Source organism: Macrobrachium nipponense, chromosome 16 (assembly GCF_015104395.2).
Source record: "Macrobrachium nipponense isolate FS-2020 chromosome 16, ASM1510439v2, whole genome shotgun sequence".
NCBI classification, from domain to species: Eukaryota; Metazoa; Arthropoda; class Malacostraca; order Decapoda; family Palaemonidae; genus Macrobrachium; species Macrobrachium nipponense.
Window position 1 is genome coordinate 51,813,581 of NC_087209.1, and position 21,417 is coordinate 51,834,997.

The 21,417-nt window shown below is 37.2% G+C and overlaps 1 protein-coding gene across 11 annotated transcripts in view; it reads right to left on the reverse strand.

Moving 5' to 3' along the window:
* LOC135195686 (transmembrane protein 268-like) overlaps positions 1-21,417 on the reverse strand; it is a 779,026-nt gene that overhangs the window by 705,053 nt on the left and 52,556 nt on the right. For 4 of the 11 annotated variants that reach the window (XR_010310216.1, XR_010310214.1, XR_010310215.1 and 1 more), the window contains exon 1: positions 14,651-15,084. The exons of 1 other annotated variant lie outside the window; for it this stretch is intronic. The gene's annotated coding sequence lies outside the window, so the exon portion shown is untranslated. Of the gene's footprint in view, positions 1-14,650; positions 15,085-21,417 lie in introns of those variants that run through there. 6 more of the 11 variants (XR_010310218.1, XM_064222081.1, XM_064222080.1 and 3 more) reach the window with 2 other exon arrangements.

Sequence of the window (21,417 nt, forward strand, 5' to 3'; positions counted from 1 at the left end):
ATATATATAATTATATAATATATATATATATATTATATTAATATCCACATATATATATATGCATATACATAATATATATATATATATATATATATATATATATATATATATATATTATAGATATGCAAATACTTGTACACACACACACACACACATATATATATATATATATATATATATATATATATATATATGTGTGTGTGTGTGTGTGTATATACCACGTAATATAAGAGATAGAGAGAGAGAGAGAGCGAGAGAGAGAGAGAGAGAGAGAGAGTTGTGATTCGTAATTGGACACCGCAGACATATACCGAAGGAACTCTGATTAAGAAATACACTTATGAAAACTGCCCATCATTTCAGATATCTACCTAAATTTCTCTTCCCCTGAAAACTGATGGAGGTGATGGATCTGAAATATTGTGCAATTTTTATAAGCGTAGTCTTCTTTTAATGGGTTTCTGTTTTTTATCTCTGACATGGAGAAAAAATTTAAACAAAATAAAGGATTGACCATTTATTATTATTTTCTTTCGCACATTCTAAGAGAGAGACCTTACCTTACAGACCTTACATCTTGTTCGGGTTGCCCCAGGTCCCTCAGTGTGAGGCACCTCTAATGTCTACCAGAGTTGCTAGTGCATCTTACGGTATATTTTGCATCTTCCAATCTTGGATGGTCTGGGATGCATCTTACATATTTGTCGAGCTTATTCTTAAACACATCTACGCTCACTCCTGATATATTCCTCAGATGAGCTGGCAACGCATTGAATAGACGCTGCATTGTCGATGCTGGTGCTTAGTGGATTAATGTCCTGTGTGTTTTCCTTATTTTTCCTGGTATAGTTTTGGGCAATATTAATCTACCTCTGCTTGCTCTTTCTGATATTTTTAGCTCCATGATGTTTTCGGCTATTCCTTCTATCTGTTTCCATGCCTGAATTATCATGTAGCGTTCTCTTCTCCTTTCTAGACTATATAATTTTAAGGATTGTAGTCTTTCCCAGTAATCAAGATCCTTAACTTCTTCTATTCTAGCTGTAAAGGACCTTTGTACACTCTCTATTTGTGCAATATCCTTTTGATAGTGTGGGTACCATATCATATTGCAATATTCAAGTGGACTACGAACGTATGTTTTATAAAGCATAATCATGTGTTTAGCTTTTCTTGTTTTAAAGTGCCGTAACAACATTCCCATTTTTGTTTTACATTTTGCCAATAGAATTGCTATTTGATCATTGCATAACATGTTCCTATTCAACATCACACCAAGGTCTTTAACTGCTTCCTTATTTGTGATTGTCTCATTATTAGGTCCCCTATATGCATATAGCTTTCCTTCTGTTTCCATAATTTATTGATTCAAATTTATCAGAGTTAAATACCATCATATTTACCTCTCCCCAATCATATACTTTGTTAAGGTCTCTTTGTAGCCCGTTCCTATCTTCATCACAAGTAATTTCTCTACTTATTCTTGTGTCATCGGCGAAACTACTCACTACCGAGTCCTTAACATTACTGTTTATGTCTGCAATCATAATAACAAACAGTAATGCAGCTAACACTGTACCTTGTGGCACACCGGATATTACCTTAGCTTCATCTGATTTCTCATCGTTTGCAATAACTATCTGTTTTCTGTTGTGTAAAAATTCTTTTAACCATCTTCCTACTTTATCCACTATATTATGTTTTCTAATTTTCTTCGCTAATATATTATGATCTACCTAGTCAAAAGCTTTTGCAAAGTCTAGATAAACCACATCTGTTTCATTTCCGCTTTTCATATTTTTGTATATGTTCTCACGGTGGACTAACAGTTGGGTTTGTGTACTTTTTCCGGGTGCAAAACCATGTTGTCCTATATTAAACAAATTATTTTTTATTAAGTGTTTCATAATATTTTTCTTCATTACCCTTTCATACACTTTCATATGTGATGTTAGACTCACAGGCCTATAATTACTTGCCTCTAGTCTTGATCCACTTTTGAAAGTAGGGGTAATATATGCTAATTTGTGCTCATCATAAATCTTGCCTGTATCTACACTTTGTCTTAATAATATTGCAAGTGGCTTTGCAATAAAATGAACTACTTTCTTTAACAAAATAGCAGGGACACCATCAGGCCCAGCTGCAGCTCCATTTTTAATTTCATTAATAGCCTGCACAATATCAGCTTCATTAATATCTATGTCTGATAAATATTCACTATTTTCATCCCTTACTTCTGTATCATTATCCTCATTATCAATTCTCTCTTATATCTTTCTGCCAATATGTTGCATATTTCCTTTTTTTCATTCGTTAAAATCTCCCTTCAATTCTTAGAGGCCTATTTCTATTCTTCTTTTATTCACCTTTTTTGCATACGAGTACAATAGTTTGGGGTTTTGCTTGATATTTACTAGGGTTTTATCTTCCAAGTCCCGTTTTTCATTTTCTTTTGATGGAATAATCTTTTGCTCTGCATTTTCTATCTTACTTTTTAGTTCCATCATTTTCCATGCATTTTTTTCTTTTGCAAGACCTTTTTTCCACTTTCTGATTTTCTGGAACAAGATCCTTCTGTCTCTTGGTATGCATGACTGATGTTTACTTTTCTTCTTCGGTATATATTTATCCACTATTTTCTCTAATATTTTATATAATATCTCTGTATTTACCTTTATATCATCACTTATGAAAATGTTATCCCAATCTTTGTTTAATTCTTCATTTATTTCTGACCATTTTATATTTTTACTGTAGAAGTTGTATTTTCCATATCCTTCCCACTTTTTCATTTCTTGCTTATCTCTGTTTTCACTTGCTTTGGAATGGACTCTTAATTCTATGACATTTTGGTCTGAAATACTCGCATTATAAACTATTATTTCTTTAACATAATTCACCTCATTCACAAATACTAGGTCTAAAGTATTTTCCTTTCTTGCTGGCAGGTGATTTATTTGTTGAATGTTGTATTCTAGTAGCATATCTAATAGCTTTTCGAATTGTCTTATCTTCTGCACTACTATAACTCTCATTTTTATATGTATAAATACAACCACAATCTCCCATTCGTTCTTTCCAGTCTACGAAAGGAAAGTTAAAGTCTCCGGATAGGAGAATAGTCCAGTCCTTGTGATTTCAACATATATCATCCAATTTTTCTATTATTGTGTCAAACTCTTTAGTATTAGGGGTCTACAAATTACTATGTTAATTAATTTTTCAGATTCAAATTCTACCGCTATTAGTTCACATTCTGATACTATATTTCTCTATATTTTTTCCTTGTTTTTTGTCTTTCCCATATATTGCAGTTCCCCTTTGATTCCTATTTTTTTTCTATCTGATCTATAAGTTTGGAACCCTTTTATTGATCATCATTACCAGTCTCTTGGGAATACCAGGTTTCACTTATATTCATTATATCTATTTTCTTTTCAATTTTTGTTAGTTATTCTAAGTACTCTATTTTTCTTTTTGATGGTTTGCGTGTTATCTCTTTCATTTAATATGGGTAATAATAAGGGTTTTCCCATGCCTCTTTCCTGTTCTGGTATGTTGTTCTTTTCTTCATTTTCAGAAATTCTGACATTAAAAAATCCAACTTTTCCAAAATATTTTATCTTCCTTCATCATAATTATTCATTTTGTGTCTGAATCTACAATTTTCTCCGTATCTGCAATATCCCCTAGCATCGTACTACATACAGTATTTATCTCTTGAGAGAGAGAGAGAGAGAGAGAGAGAGAGAGAGAGAGAGAGAGAGAGAGAGAGAGAGATAAAATAATAATATTACCTTGCTTGAAATTTCCTGAAATTACGACAAACTAAAGAGAACTAGGCTCTGTTGTTTACCCAAGGTCCACCCAAGAGTCAAACCAAGTGCAATCGAGGCAGGCATCGTTAAACCAAGTGCAATCGAGGCAGGTATCGTTAAACCAAGTGCAATCGAGGCAGGTATCGTTAAACCAAGTGCAATCGAGGCAGGCTTCGTTAAACCAAGTGCAATCGAGGCAGGCTTCGTTAAACCAAGTGCAATCGAGGCAGGTATCGTTAAACCAAGTGCAATCGAGGCAGGCATCGTTAAACCAAGTGCAATCGAGGCAGGCATCGTTAAACCAAGTGCAATCGAGGCAGGTATCGTTAAACCAAGTGCAATCGAGGCAGGCTTCGTTAAACCAAGTGCAATCGAGGCAGGTATCGTTAAACCAAGTGCAATCGAGGCAGGCATCGTTAAACCAAGTGCAATCGAGGCAGGTATCGTTGAACCAAGTGCAATCGAGGCTGGTATCGTTGAACCAAGTGCAATCGAGGCAGGTATCGTTAAACCAAGTGCAATCGAGGCAGGCATCGTTAAACCAAGTGCAATCGAGGCAGGTATCGTTAAACCAAGTGCAATCGAGGCAGGCATCGTTAAACCAAGTGCAATCGAGGCAGGTATCGTTGAACCAAGTGCAATCGAGGCAGGTATCGTTGAACCAAGTGCAATCGAGGCAGGTATCGTTGAACCAAGTGCAATCGAGGCAGGTATCGTTGAACCAAGTGCAATCGAGGCAGGCTTCGTTAAAACGAAAACCAAGTGCAATCTAGACAGGCTTTGTACAAGTTATTGTAAACGATTAAACTCGTTGAACAGAAATGCAATTTCAAGGCAAAATTTACAAGACCATTTCATGTGATGATCACATTCCTGGAATGCTGACAGCTCTAATATGCAAGTAACAAGGAGCGTGCTACGCAGTTTGGTTTCAAGCGCTCTCTCGATTAACGTTCTGAAAAACTAATAAAATTCTATTCATTGCTCCAAGTACTGGAACGCCTATTCAAGATATAACATCTGTTTCCACAGAAGAAAGAATGAACAGAATGTGAACTGATGACAAACTAGAAATTCTGTATTAAAAAAAAAGGCGAAAATACGCTAAAATGAGGACAACTGAGAACAGCCGAAAGACCACATGTCAGGATATTTTCCCATGTTAATAACAAAATGGGAAAATGAATGTGCATGAACAAAGTCAATGCAACCAGAATAAGCTGCCAATCAAGACAGTTTGCTGCAGATATCAATGGGCACGGAAGCCGTATCCTTTGTCAAAGATTCCTACAAGCAAGGACTGAGTAGATTCCGCATCGCAAATTTTATGGCAGATTTTTAATTGATCAAGTTACATTGCAGGTACTCCTAAGTGTAGAATTAAATGTCCCTCAAGCTCAAAAACACGAAATGACAAACCAAACACATTCACGTGAAAAGAAGACTGAACCACAGCAAAAAGGACTAGATACAACAAGTCAAAGATAAAATTAACAGGAATTGGAATGCAACAAGAAAAAGGAAACAACTCTCACACAACCTTAGTAAAAGGTAGTAATAAAAAATCTTACTTTGGTCTAGACTCGGGAAAACTTTGGACCACGAACGAATCTACCTTCCCTTCCTATCTTCAAACTTTATTTTGGAGAAAATTAGAAAAAAATGCGGAAGACGAGAGAAAAACTCTGGGAGGGAAGAAAAATAGCTGGAACTTGAAGGAATGAGGGCTCTCCCAATCCTTCAGCCAACTCACCCCTAACTCACTTCAAGGGGCAATTGAGCCAGACGAAAGTCATGCAATATCCACTGCACGTGACAGGAGCCATTGCGTACTCTTCCCTTCTCATGAAGATCGCCATGACGACGACCTATTCCAGTAACATAATTGTCATCGTTACTAATATTACCCCAGAGAAATACATTATCACTTAGTTCCACTTAGTCCGTAAGCTGGAGTCAACCACCCGAAGGAGTTTCATTCAATGTAACCACCTCTCTCAAAGATCGCCTAGGCATCAAGAATCCTGGTCCCTTATATTGTGTGCTGACAGAAATACTATTTGCTCAATGCGAAATGTTATTTACAGTAACTTTATGGATCTATTATAACCACGACTAAACATTTAGCCGATACAGCCTTCATATGATACCCATGATACAAGTGGAAAGGGGTTAGCATAGGTAAGAGGGGGTGTCTAGTAAAAAAAGCCTTCCGGTACTGTTATCTGTATCCACAATTCAAACCTATAGAGATTTTGGTTACGACCCCCAATAAAGGGAAGTGTAAATGTTATCCATGACAGCTCAATTTTATGTAAGGAAATGAGAAGAAAGATTTGCATGAATCTTTCCGGATTTATTATCCAAAACCCCAAGGAACATTACATGAAATGTTGATGGTCCAAAGCCATTACTTACCACACTATACATTGTCATGAGTCTTTTGGAAAGGCCAGTCAAGGTAGTGATCTGTCGATAGTCAGTTGGGAAAACATCTGCGCGTACTCAGACTTCCCGTGACAGAAAAATTATATATACAATCTTAGGTTAATTTTGCAGCAACGACCTCGCAAATTTGAAAGTCTTTATAGTCTGCATAAATGTTTTTTATAAGAGATTTTCCGATACCAAGGAAGGAAACGACTTGGTATCGCTTAGAGAAAATGCAATCTAAGTATAACAGTGGCCTGGTATTTGGATTGAAGAGTTCATTACAGAAATGCCTCCAAGCACATGAAGAACGGAAAATATATCAAGTGGCAACCATTCTTGATCCAAGATTTAAATTAGATTGGTGTTCTGAAGAAGAGGAAAAAGTGAATCTTAAGTCTGCTGTCACAACTGCAGCCCAGTTTATGTCCAAAGATACTACAGCTTGTGCAAGCATGGATCCTGTCACAGATCACACACAGACCACACAGAAGATACACCAGGACCTAGTTCAACTGAACCAAAAGGAAGAAACTGTTTAGTTTTATGGGTAACCCAATTCGACAATCATCAGATGTAACGCAGATTCAGGAGTCTATTAATGTTGAATGTCAAAGATACCTGAGTCAGCCATGCATTTCAGAAGAGAGAGATTTGCTGGCATACTGTAAAGACCACATAGAAACATTTCCAACTCTGGCTAAGATGGCACAAAAGTGCCTATCAAACCCTGCTTCTTTGAAAGGACTTTCAGTATTGCAGGAAAAGTACTTTGCCCAGATAGAAGTGGTCTTACTGACAAGAATTTTGAGTCTGTGAAGTTTGTAAAATGCAATGATAAATCCATACAGAGAAGTGGTATTCGTACCAAAGAAACATAATTTTGTTTAGAACTTTTCTGAAAAGTATAATTTTGTTTGAAATTTTCTGAAAAACATAATTTTATTTTAATGATTCTGAATGCGGTGGAAATGTACTTTGTATTAGTGTTAAAAATAGCATTGTAAAATTAAATTGGAAAAAAAATGTACTACCTTAATCTGTGGGTAGACCAATTTTGATCACTTTTGTGCATTAAATAAACCCCATGAAAATCGCTTCAACTCTTTTCGGCACTATGGGATAAGGTTCACTGGCTAGTACTTTGAGAACGATTCAGGTATATCCTTTCGGGAGGCTTCTCTTCATAAAGACTGCTACGGTATAACACCAAATTTTCTCTCCATTAGATATTTGCCAGTGAATTTTTTATTATATATGTGATTCTGATTTTAAAATCAAGCATATCACTAATAATAATAGAAAATCTGCTGAAATTTACTTATACTTGTACTCGAGTACATTGTCAAGTACTTGGACTTAAGTCTCAGGCAAATCTTCTGTATTTGCACTTGCTCTTTTTCTCAGTACTTGTAATTGTCCACAAGTACAGTCTCATGTACTTGGATCCATGCCTATATAATATATATATATATATATATATATATATATATATATATATATATGTATCGTGTATATATACATATATATGTACATATATATATATATATATATATATATATATGATATATATGTGTTTTTTTAGTGTTAGAGCGTGCCCGCGTTCGTGTTTCTGCTGGAATATACATCTCTAAGAGCCCTCAACGACCTCCCAGAAGATCAAGATCTGTTCGCGATGAGTTTGTGTTCAAAAACAGATGATAAGACACAGAGAGAGAGAGAGAGAGAGAGAGAGAGAGAGAGAGAGAGAGAGATTGTCAAACGAACACTCGTTTCATTTCCTTATGTAACATTAAGAAAAAATGGTGATACAACAGCAACTAGCTAACATTGGCTAGTTTCCGTTGTATCACCACTTTCCCTCATTCTGGGGGAAGGGGGTGTGAATATACAGCAGTATTTACCTCAATTTCTTACTGAAGTTTCAATACATTCTTTCTCTTTCTTACACAAGCTGCAGCGCATAAATTATACTTTCCTTCACAGAGAGAGAGAGAGAGAGAGAGAGAGAGAGAGAGAGAGAGAGAGAGAGAGAGAGCACTGAGGGAGGGGGGGGGGGGGGGGGGGGGGGGGGGGGGGCGTTTATCAGTACTTGGTTTAAAACCACCAATGTATGCCTTTGAGTAAGTGGCGTCTGGAATTGACGGTGGTCCCCGGATAAAGTACAAGAAGTTTACACCAACCCATTGATTCAGATTTGGGAAGCAACACGCAATCCTAGAGTTTAATTAAAAGATTGATTTACCATTCGGTATCTGGCTACTTAAAAAAAAAAATCCCTCTTCACTTTATCTATCCACAAGTAGATCTCGTTTTGGCCCCATTCTGGAATGAAATTTCATAAGGCGATGGAACCTCCTTCATGCCGAGCTTTCATACATATCAAAATTTAATGCAAAGTGCGAAAATCTACGACTTCTCATAAACAAAATCAATATAAGGATACAGTTAAAATTCCCTTTCGATATTCATCACCCATTCTTCACAACGGGGCCTTTCTTTCACTCTTCCCCTTTCTCTGCATCTTTCTCACTTCCATGTGTGGTGGATGTTTCCGACAGCTTTCCTCTCACATGGGCCTTTCTTTCACTAACCATACAAAAGACCGTTAGCCTACAAAGGATTCTTATGACCTGCAAATGAAAATGTAGGTCAGCAGTAATGGAAGTATTGTAAAATTGACCACAGCTTTATTAGAATTTTCTTTCATTCAGTAAATACCAACCAAGTGCCTTACACCAGTTTCACCCAATCAACCATATTTAAGAAGACATTGCTTGTGGTCTTCTCAAACGACGCACACGAACAATTCAGTTTGTGCATTCACCTGGTAACACTGTTTTGTGCATTCACCTGATATGAGTAAGTCCCGCAATGTGCACCTTCGTTTATGATACAATAATAAGACATGAACATTATGTTAAAAACAGGCTGATCCAATTGACGAATAGAGAAGCCATAACTTTTTCTTAACATGACTTGAATTTACTTCATACCTACGACCATCTCCCCACTCAATAATCAAAAAACTTATGGCAGAATATCAGTCTCATGGAAGTTAGTTTTATCATTTACCTTCGTTATTCATTTCCCAGAATTTACAATCGAGATCTTCACAATAAGTTTCTCTTCCTTCATATCTTTCAAACGGATGTCTATTCATTTCAACCACGACTAATAACTCAATTAACAGCAGTACACTGGTGTCCGGTCTCGTACGTCAAAACTCATTGGATATGAAAAGCGCATATAATAAACTGAGACTTTTCACGTCTTCCCCCAAGTATTCTTATCACAGACGGATTTTCCCAAGTTCCTTCGATGCAGAGATCAAAGACATCTTGAAGCCCTTTATTAACTAATATTTGAAGCTTTAAGGCAGACATCTTTTTCTTAATAAAAAAAAACCACTAATTCCCCTTTACATTTATCTTTAAGACACGAAGAAGAGGAAGGTGGGAAGATCCTGAAAGGGGGACTCTGACAAAAACAAAATATATCACTTGTAAAAACAGGTATGTGCGTGTCGAAACAGATTTCCTGTCTGATCGAACGAATTGGCATTCCAAGACACCAGACACGAGGAATCAAATCGCCTTAGTCTGCATTTTTATTTCAATTTCTACTCTCTCTCTCTCTCTCTCTCTCTCTCTCTCTCTCTCTTCTTTTTTTTTTTTTTCTTTTTTGCCATGGAAACCGTCCGTTTTCTCTTATTTTCATCCTATTTGTGATGTCCCTTAAATATTTTTGAGACCATTCCTCTAAAGGAAATGTCCTGATATTTCTCTCTTTTTCCCTTACATTTCTCCACCTCAAAAATCCCGTCCCCGTCAAGGTTCTGTCATAGCTCTCGCGTCATTTTCTGAGCGCGTGAATGTGTTACTTGTTCCCAAAGTGGCAGGACTAGACAGACGGACGACTTAGGCTTATATCTCCCGCCCCAAGGATTAAGCGCTGCCTCAAAAACCATCGGGAATCTAACATCTGTGAAGCCATCCAATCCAGTCTTTTAATCCTCGACATTCATCTCGGCGTTCTTCCGTCACAACAGCGCCTGTTCATTACGGAAAGCATCACTCCGTATCTTGCAAGTCACGCTCACACTTTAGAGGCGTATGCCTCATCGCAAGTAGTTGCAGAATGTCAGCAAACACTAGTTGACGTTTTCCAAATTTGCATTCCAAACTTCACTTCACACACAAAATTACACCATTCAAATATTCTTACATATAATATTACATAAACATCTGCAGGTGTTACATAGTATATGCACGAATATCAAAGAAGATTTAGTATTATTCTATATATATATATATATATATATATATATATATATATATATATATATAAACAATGGTATCTAGGTCATTCGTTTGTACTACAATAGTATAGAATAAAGAATCGCGTGAATTTATGAACAGTTTTCCTATTTTCAAATTTCGGGACATTCACTTCCCTAATCAAGATTTAAGAGGACTTAATTTCTTTCAAATCGATGTTTTTGCTACATTTCCAACACCAATGGCATCTTCTGTACTATTGTTACTGAAATCCCTTTGTTTACTTCTCTTCAAAAGGAGGTTTCTGTTGTTGCATTTAATATCAGCCTTATCACAGAGACTTCAACTTCAACATTTCTTTTTTCACAGACATCACGATATGCAACATCACTGCCATACGAGACGAAAAAAGCGAGAAACATTACAAATCTGTTAACGCTTGGTTACGTTGACTCGTGGAATTCGAATTTGGAAGAGGGATTTGGATGCAATTTGCCCAAACGCCACCCATACTACTTCGTGAAGTATACATTAAAAACCTAGTAAATCTTAAGTAAAAGCAAAACAAACAAGTAAAATATGCGCTGAAGTTTTTTCAAGGCAATCGAGTTTTTCTGCACAGCATATAATCAAGGCCACCCAAAATAGATCTATCTTTCAGTGGTCTCGGTATAATACTGTATGAGCCGTGGCCAATTAAACTTTCAGCCACCGCCCGGTGGTGGCCTGTCCTATAGCGTTGCCAGAAGCAAGATCATGGCTATCTTTAATCTTATATAAAATCAAAACTACTGAGGCTAGGGGGCTGCAATTTGCTGTGTTTGATGATTGGAGAGTGGATGATCAACATACCGATTGGCAGCCCTCTGACCTCAGAAATTTTTAAGATCTGGGTTTGGGGGGGGGGGGGGGGGGGCAGAAAACCTTGCGGACGGGCAGACAAAGCCATCTCGAGAAATAAAAATGGAGAAAATAAAAGGAATTAGGTACATCCCTTTAGCAATATAAGAAACGTGGAAGCTACCAGCCTCACCCAGCGAGTTCTACAGGATATATACTTACTGATTAAACCGGAATAAAAATGTCAATTTCTAGGATAAGTTCCAGCAACTATCAGAACAATTCCACCAACGCCGTTTTTCTTTTAAGGAACCTTTGGAGCACAGCTTTTAACGTTCTTCAACTCCAAACATAAAACATTTTCCTAAGGTATAAAAACTAAATATAGGTGCGAGATTAATCTTATAATGGCTGCTCTGAGCAGGAGCCTGTGCTGATATATGGCTAACACAGTTTAAACAGGCACAAACACACGAGTCATCAAATCTGAATGCATATCCATGTAAAACCATCTGACTACATAATACATTTCTTATCTATTATACATACGGTTACACTCGACATCTATAATTTCGTATAACCACCCTGGATTAGTCAATAGTTTGTTTATATATAGGTATCTATCTCTCTCTCTCTCTCTCTCTATATGTATGCAATATATATATATATATTATAATTTAATATATATGTATATATAATATATATATATATATATATATATAACTATATATATATAATATATAAGAAGAAGAAGAGAGAGGAGGAAGAGAAGAGAGATGAGAGAGAGAGAGAGAGAGAGAGAGAGAGAGAGACGAGAGAGAGAGAGAGAGAGCATATACTTAGATAATCCATATACAAAATTTTCCATGGCTGTAAGTTATTAAATTTCATTTGTAACTTAGTATTAGTGAACATAGAAAATGTCACGGCGTGTGACAAATATTTTTCATCAGCCACGTGCTACAAACCTACCAATCAGTTATCATGGTGGAGGTGGGTTGAAATCGACTTCAAGTACAAAAACTGAATTCGAAAGGATGGGACAGTCGGTTTCAACGTACACCTCTGTATGTGTGTATGGACGTATATCTAATAATCGTGTGACCATACTGACTGGCAAAAAGTTTTCACCAGCAAAATCCAAAACAGTTGTGTTACTGTCTTCACGCAGTCATATTCCTTCCTTCTACTCTGCTCTTCTTTTGTTTCACAGAGAGGAATTCTATGTTAAGGAAATGAAGTGCGTAAATTCATGGAATCTGGGCTTCATGCTATGTAAGCTTTTGATAACTTCGACGGTCACGGCAAAGAAAACTGCCTCCAGCCTACAACAGATCAACGGCAATCATGGCAGAAATATGAAGCGTAGCTACCTCGCAATCTTTCAAGGGCAAAAATGACAACCACACAAATATTAACAGTTGCAGCTGACAAAAGCTCCCTGAAAGTCTTTACAAAGTATAGTAAGCCAGCCAAACTTATCTCCGTCTAATGTTCTTCATTATATCATAAACCCCTGACTTAGTGATAATAAAATACACGTACTGAGTATGGAAGATCACTCAGGATTACAACATGATTATAAAACTGATGGTTGCACCACAGTCATTCCTCACTGATAATATCACCTAACATGCACACACGTATGCACGCATAAACACGCACTCAACACTATATATTCGGTGTGTATATATATATATATATATATATATATATATATATAATATATATATATATATATATATATATATATATATATATATATATATATATATATATATATATATATATATATAATTGATGTGTACCTAATGCAAAGAAGTTCTTGCTATTTAGCCTATCATAGTATCATATTAAATGATAAAGGCGGATTTCGTACTTTACCATAATCATGGGCACCTTTGTAACTTTGTGATTCATTGATACTACGCGGATACATACATTCTATTTATATAATACACACTTATATACTATATACATGCATACATTTGAGTGATTTTGCCTTTAGGCGTCGAAAAACAAGTTGAGGAGGATAAGACAAAACCAGTCACCAGTTTATGCCCTCTGTTTCATTAGCCCTTTATACATTTTTCTTTATTAATATATATATATATATATATATATATATATAGATATATATATGATATATATGTATATATATATATATATATATATATATCTAAATATATACTACTCTACTAAAGTGGTTTCTATTGTTCAGCCCATAAGAGTTATTTGCATTTTCTATAGGACCTCGGCCTTACTCCTTGGGGGAATATTAATCATGGAGGTACAAGGTGGTTGAATGGGAAAGAAGCACAATTTCAAATGTATGTATAAAGATGCACACAATATGTATGTATGTACACACACACACACATATATGTATATATATATACATATATATATATAGTGTGTGTGTGCATACATACATATTGTATGTATGTTTATACATACATTTGAAATTGTGCTTCTTTCCCATTCAACCACCTTGTACCTCCATGATTAATATTCCCCCAAGGAGTAAGGCCGAGGTCCTATAGAAAATGCAAATAACTCTTATGGGCTGAACAATAGAAACCACTTTACTTATTCTTCCCGAAGAATGACAGGAAGACTGAATTAAAGAATGTAAACACACACACCCAAGGATTTGCCAGACCTTAGTCACTGCGTTGATGCAATCTACAGAAAGAATTTCCGGATGTGTTAGTCAGTATTACACGTTTGTATACGGTACAGTCAGGAGCCAAACTTTCGAAATCGACACAAAATTCTGGTGAATCAAAAGACAACCGGATGCCTCTAGTTCATCTTAAAAAAAAAAAAAAAAAAAAAAAAAAAAAAAAAAAGGAGGAAATTCCGAACTCAAGGAAAAGAAAATGCCAAGTTATTTTGCACGATATTGTGTTGCACAGACAGGTATTTTAAATTTCGGTAGAAAGGAAACTTTCTTCTGAAAGTGACAACAGCGACAATGAAACAGGAAAACAAACAAACGCCTGAAAATACCGAAGAGGCAGTGATTCTGTTTTCTACTTCCTAAAGCCATCAAGTTCCCATTTTTCTTCCCAAATATATCTTTCGGAGAGAGAGAGACGAGGAACATCTTATCACAACCAAACTCTCTTTCATCAAAGCAACGGCCTAACCGTTGGCAAGTCAGGTGCTCGGAGAGAATGTAGGTCCTCCGGGTTCAAGGTGACAGGTAAAGCAGTGCGAGTAACCTCTTCCAAGTCCACAAACTTTCAGCCAAACTTCCAAACTACTAAAATTTACCTTGTCCGATGTAGAGGTTCCACTTGAGATGAGACGGATTCCCTTCGAAAGCAATTCACGTGTTGAACAAACTTTCGAATCAAGCATTCATATTCCACCAGGTAAAAACGAATAGCCTTTTCTTTCACAGACAAATCTCACAGGTAGCCAAATAACGACTGTTGCGAATGAGATGAATTCTGTGCACAAATTTATGAGTGAACTGCTGGAAGATTCACTTTCACTGGCAAACCACACTTCACAACTTCTAAAAGAAGCCTCGAGATTCAGAATGGCCGACAAGAGAAAGACACCGAGGACAACGTACACTCTCTCCTCGGCAAAGCTAAAAGAAGACTGAGGCAGGATTTACTTCACTGAACTCGCCCGCTGCCAGCGGCTAGCCAGCCAGCCAGCCAACCAGCCACCCAACCAGACAGGCAGCCCAGCCAGCCACACCACTCGCACTCGGCCCTTGTGGGATGGGGGAAGGGAATGTTAGCGCCGACAACCATCTACGGTGGGTCGATTCGACGACAATCAACTACTGCATCACCCAGCACAATTTGCAAAGATTTTACCGCATCCTAATCTGTCGGATAAACTAGTCCATTTCAACAGCACAACTACTATAAAACTGAGATTGGGTCACTCAAGTTTAGTTTCGGTGATAACACCTGACACTTGCCCTAACAGGTGGTAGATCCGGGAATTGAGGAGAATACTGACACGTGACTGCCGGTATGTCAGTTTTTTTTTTTCTTCTTTCTTTTTCCTGACCAAGACAGTGCGAAAAGAAATCCTAGTTCTGTATATGTGAGCACTTATCTCAAAACAAAATATTCTACAAGCTCCACAGCTATTCATCCCACACAAACAAATGTCCATCTTATTCAATTACAATGCCTGAACCCCATTAAAAGTCCTTTTCCATGACCTTGCATACATGCGTTAATGCGATCATGTACTACAACCATTATTGTCGTCTGTAATTTGTTAAAAATAATATGAACAAAATTCAAAGATAACAATCTCAGGTGACCTAAGCAACTGATGCGGCTGCTGGTTGGCCAAAGACGACAAAAATATTAAGAGTAATGTAGAAGATTGACTGAGCAGCCTTCGTGGCTCTTTAGAATATTGAAAGGATGCAAAATGAAAAAGAGAAGAGAAAATTCAAGAAGAGCTTCACATCTTATCAGTGTTTCAATATTGTCTATGAAGGAAATAATCCCTCATATTATACTGCTGACCTTTTCAGTGTCCGCGAAGAAATCATACGTTTAAATTCACAAAAATGTTCAAGGAAAAATGGACTCAATGCAAATAGCGTTCCAGAACCGACGAAAAGAAAGCAATCATGATACAGACGAGCATTTTTAAGGAGATTATCTATAAACTGGACGGTATTAATGGGTAGGAATAGAAGAGAAGACACAATTTAATCCGAGGGCCAAGCGCAAAACCTCGCAGTTACACTATGAATCAAATGTTAGAAGAGGGTGGAAAGTAAGATGGAAGAAAGAATATGAAAGGACAGAAAGGGGCCGAAAGGACGCTGCAATAACCTCAAGTAATGCCTACAGTGAGGAGCACTGACGACGCTACCCCCTTCGGAAACTGGACGATAGGAACTCCCTCTTTTATTATCGTTGCTCTCCGCATATTCACAAAACAAGCCACAAAACCCCTCATTATTCTACGCAAGTTTTCAAAGAATAAATAAAATGTCCATAGTTGAACACAGAATAGTTCAGAGAGGCAGAGAATCATATGCAATTAATTAAATAACATTAAAAATTCAAAATTTGATATATATAAACAAAGAAGAACCTTTAATGAACAAAAGGACCTTTACAACCCTATCTACAAAACGGCGACGCCAAGCACAATGAAAAGTATGCACCAATTCCTAAAATGCAGACACTAGGGGTGTTATGGCAATGTTCGTACTAAAATATAATACAATCAGAAAAGAAACCCACAACTCAGGATGATTTTTTTACTGAAAAATTTTGGTCCACAAAACTGCACATCTCCGACTATCAATTATAAAACATTTAAAGCATACAGTACTGATGCTGTGTGTGTGTGTGTGTGTGTGTGTGTGTGTGTCATATACACACTAAAAAAAGGTACATTAAAATCCAAAATAAGTTACGTATCATTTAATTTTTTTTTTCTCAATAAATGCTATAATTTTGTTAATTCAATAAATGCTCTCTAAGTATGTTTGTACTCTTATTATTTACTTATTTTTATATTCTATTGATTAAATCACAGTTCCTCATAAACATATCAAAATCGGAACGACTGAAAATGTAAAATATTCTGACAAAATTCAATTTGTTGATTTATTTCCAAAAGTTGACTGTCGCTGTTGGTCATACTTTGGTCACCCACACAACACAGCAGTTCTTTGTTGGACGAGTGGGTTACATGCTCGCCTACCGATTTGGTAGACCCAAGTTCGATTCCCCGCTTTGCCAACGTGGAATGAGAGGAATTTGTTTCTGGTGATTAGAAATTAATTTCTCTATATAATGTGGTTCGGATCCCACAATAAGCTGTACCTTCCATTGCTAGGTAACCAATTGGTTCCTACCCAATTAAAAATATCTAATCCTTCGGGCCAGCCCTAGGAGAGCTGTTAATCAACTCGGTGGTCTGTTTAACTAAGATATACTTAACTTTTCACACAACACAGTCATGTCTGACCGTTGTTATCACCTTGCACTCTGAGCACTCGGGAGCTTGGCCATGTGGGCTGGTCATTAAGTGTCCATATGTCAGGTGAGTATGACCTCTTCTCAGATGAGTCAGATTTACTTGTGCATGTCCCTACCTCTGATATGACGAACTCCATTTTTTACCATTAGCTTTCATTTGTTTTAATTTATTATTTTCAGGTTCTTCATTCCATATATATAGCCATTTATTTATGTTACCCACCTTTATGTGTTACATAATAAGTAACATGAATATTCACATTCGATCTTGTAATGCGGGTTGCTCCTTTGTCTGCTTTTTCTGCCTACATTTCGATCAGTTGGGGTGGTAACCTTGACCATAAGAGTAGAAAGGGTGTTTTTTTTTTTTTCGTAGAGTGGAGGGAATATTCACTTTGGGAATATTTATGTCAGGGTTTCATATACTTTTTTTGTGATTTGTGAAGGAATTTGGGAAATAATGTTGGTGTCCTAATGATATTGAGATCGGTTCTAATCCTAAATACTGAGGGTTTCTGTAAGATAGACAAAATGGCGGAAGGAGACAATAATGATTAGACTTTGCATCATAAAGTCACTACAATTGCTTCAGGAGTTCGCCCTTTTCAAGGTACGGTGGATGGTCTTCTTTCTCAGGTGGTCAGATTTTTTATTGAAAAAGTTAATAATTTTTTAATTTTAAATGCCAAGGGAATTAATTATAAGTGATGCAGAGGGTCAGAGAAGCAAAAGCCTTGTTGGATTTCAATGATGGGGACCTGACACATGGCTGCCGCAGTTTTCAGTATACAAAATGTCAGTCACGGACAGAACTACAAGCATTTCTAAGGACAGCTTATGGACAAAGGAACACGGGGATACAGTGGAGCATGCAAATGTGCAGATCATTTTTGGTAGTCTTGTCCATCTCAGAAACGAAGGGATGCAAGACCCACACCCCTAGAACTCTAGAAGCTCAGGTACAAAAGCTCCCCAAGCAGGTCACTTAAAGGGACCTAGAGATCAGCGAAATATTTGGAAACCCAATCAACAAAAAGGGTACTGATGAGTTGTACGTGCCATTGTGGTCTCGTGGGGGACGCCCCAGAGCCAAAGCTGATAGTACAAGGGACAGTGGGTGATGAGGAGAATCCAATTTTTATAGATATGGGAGCTTCAGTCAATTTAATGGACTATGGTCTATATTAGACGGTGTGTGAGGTGCAGGCCCATAGATTAACTACCTTGGGTTTTAAAAGGGGGTGATTCACATTGGGTGATCGGATGTTAATAGAAAATTTTTAGTGATTAAAGGGTTTGCGTTGGCAACAGACTTTTGTTGGGCCATCCTACATGTAGGATACCTTTTGGTTTATCAGGTAGCCCTATGAATCTTACTAAGTTGTTAAACACAGTTTCACACAGGTTATTAGGAAAGTATATTATGTCTTTGTGTACATGGATGATCTCTTGATTGCAACAGATTTGATTGAGCACCACGTGGAAGTGCTCAGGGACGTCCTTAGGAGACTTAGGTTAGCGGGCTTGAAAATTATGTTAGCCATGTGTGACTTCTTAAAGAGGCAGATTGCATATTTAGGTCATGTCATATCCAAAGAGGGAGTTAGAGTAAATGACGATAAAGTCAAAGCAATTTAGATTTTCCTGCCCTAAAACAAAGAAACACGGTTTGTGAAAGTTTTTTTTTTTTATCTTGGTAGCTTCTTTAACGGATATGTTGCAGGAGGATATTCAATTTTTTTTTTTTTTGAAGGAGCTACTACAGATAGCTTTTCAGAAAGTTAAGGATGCTTTAATGAATCCCCCAGTCCTGAAATTTCCAGATTTCAGTGTACCTTTCACATTTGTGACAGATGCCAGTCAGGATGGAGTAGGTGCCTGTCTTATGCAGAAATTTGAAGGTAAATTCCATCCAATAGGTTATTATTTAAGACAAAGGGTAGCAATGAAAGGTTAATGACTACCATAGGTAAGGAAGCCTTTGCTGTAGTATCAAGCTTGGTTCATTTTAAGATGTTGTTAATGGGGAATAAGGGAGAAGTTCTTCCAGACCACAAGCCACTGTTGGATCTTTTTAATAATCCAGATCTGTCGCCTAGAAGAACTCAATGGTTTCTAACCATTAGAGATTTTGATGCTCAAATACATAGAGGGCAGACATAATGTGGTAGCATATGCTCTTAGTAGAAGTTTCTATGATACAGAAGGGTTTCAAGCTGGGGTGGTTACTAGTGATTCTATACAATGGGATATTAGTTTGGTAGAACAAAGGCAAGGTGAGGATGAAATTTTAGCAGACGCAAAAGCGTTTAGAGGCGAATTAGTCAGGAAAGGTTATAAGTTGCCTTTTTCAGGTTTGGAATTAGAGGGTAGTCTGCTGGTTAGGAAAATAAATTATAAATTAAGGATGAGTGAAAGTAAAGGGGATACAACCTGTAGTTTTAGATATAGTACAATTTTAAGTTTGGTAGTCCACATTTCGGTGTGGAAATGACATATGATGAGATACGTAATACACATATTGGTCCCCCCATATTCGCGGGGTATGTGTACCAGACCTCGCCGCAAATAATTGGAACCCCTATAAAAATGCTTAAAACCTCCTATTTTGTTAGTTAAAACTCAAGAAACATCCACTAAAAATTTGTATACCTGGTTTCTTTAATAGTTTTATCACAAAAAGTGCATTTTCTGATGAAATTAATAAAAAAAACAATGGAATTAGTGAATATTTCTCATAGAAAAATACCACAAATAGGCTCATTTCCAGCAAATAATGGCGGGTATTGTTCCAGAGAGAAATCCGCGAATGTGTGAGTCCGCGAATCCAGGGAACACAAATACGGGGGTCCACTATATTACGTATGAGATACGTACCTAATAAATATATTTGGAAGAATTTGTGAGCAGACGTGGAAAATTTCGTGAAAAAGTGTATGGTGTGCAATGCTTGCAAACCTGCAAGGCTGACTTCTTGCAGATTAGGGGCATATCCGATACCTAGAAGACCTTTTCAGAGAGTACACATGGATATTTTGGGGAATTTCTGTGAATCGGGGCAAGGCTACAGGTACTTGTTGGTGGTAATAGATGAACTAATGAGGGTAGTGGAATTTTTCCCACTAAAGCATAAAAAGACAGAGGTTTTATTGACTGATAATGACCGTGTGCGGACAATTTTTCGAAAAACCATTATTCGAAAGGCAATTGTTCTAAAAGGTTTTTTCGAAAACCAAATATTAAAAAACATTAGCTCGAATGTGTAATTGTTCGAATTTACAATTGATCGAAATACAAATAATTTGAATAAGCAGTTTTTCTAAATTAATATTGTTCGAATCCATGAGTAACGTCGACTTGTTGAAAAAAGCCCGACGGCACTTTTGTATGTTGGCACCTCTCTCTCTCTTTCTCTCTCTCTTTCCCAAAGTGTAGTTATTCGAGAAACAACTCGATCGCATTGTTTGTATTTTAATTACCTAAAATAAAAAACAAACAAATCCTTAAAAACCTTAAAGTTCCATTGTTATTTTGGACGGTTTCCTAGTTAGTAGAGAAGCTCTAACACCCTATAAGATGTTACCGTTTTTAAAGAACATAATCATGCAGGTGATCCATCCAACTGGCATAGAAGTACGGAGATCTATTGACAAAGTGAAAGACAACACCAAAGGTACACGTGACTCCCCTCATTATATAATTGCAAATGCATCTTTGGATCTTAGCGCTATGAAGCTTAAGGACTGCCAACTGTCATCAGTATAAAGCGCTCAATTAGATGGATTCGCTCAGAAGAAAATTTTGGACTATCTACACCCTATCATAGGAAGGATATTGTATTCCCAGATATTAGGAGGGCCAACTTCGGTCAACCTGCTCCAACCGCTGCTGCCGGCCCCGCCGCTGCCGCCGCCCCTGCTGCTGCCGCCCCTGCTGCCGCCGGCCCTGCTGCCACCGCCCCTGCTGCTGACGCCCCTGCTGCCGGCCCCGCCCGCATCGCTTCTCGTCGGGTAGTGGACCCTGTGTGTTGGCTGCAGCCAGGGGATCACACACTGGAGG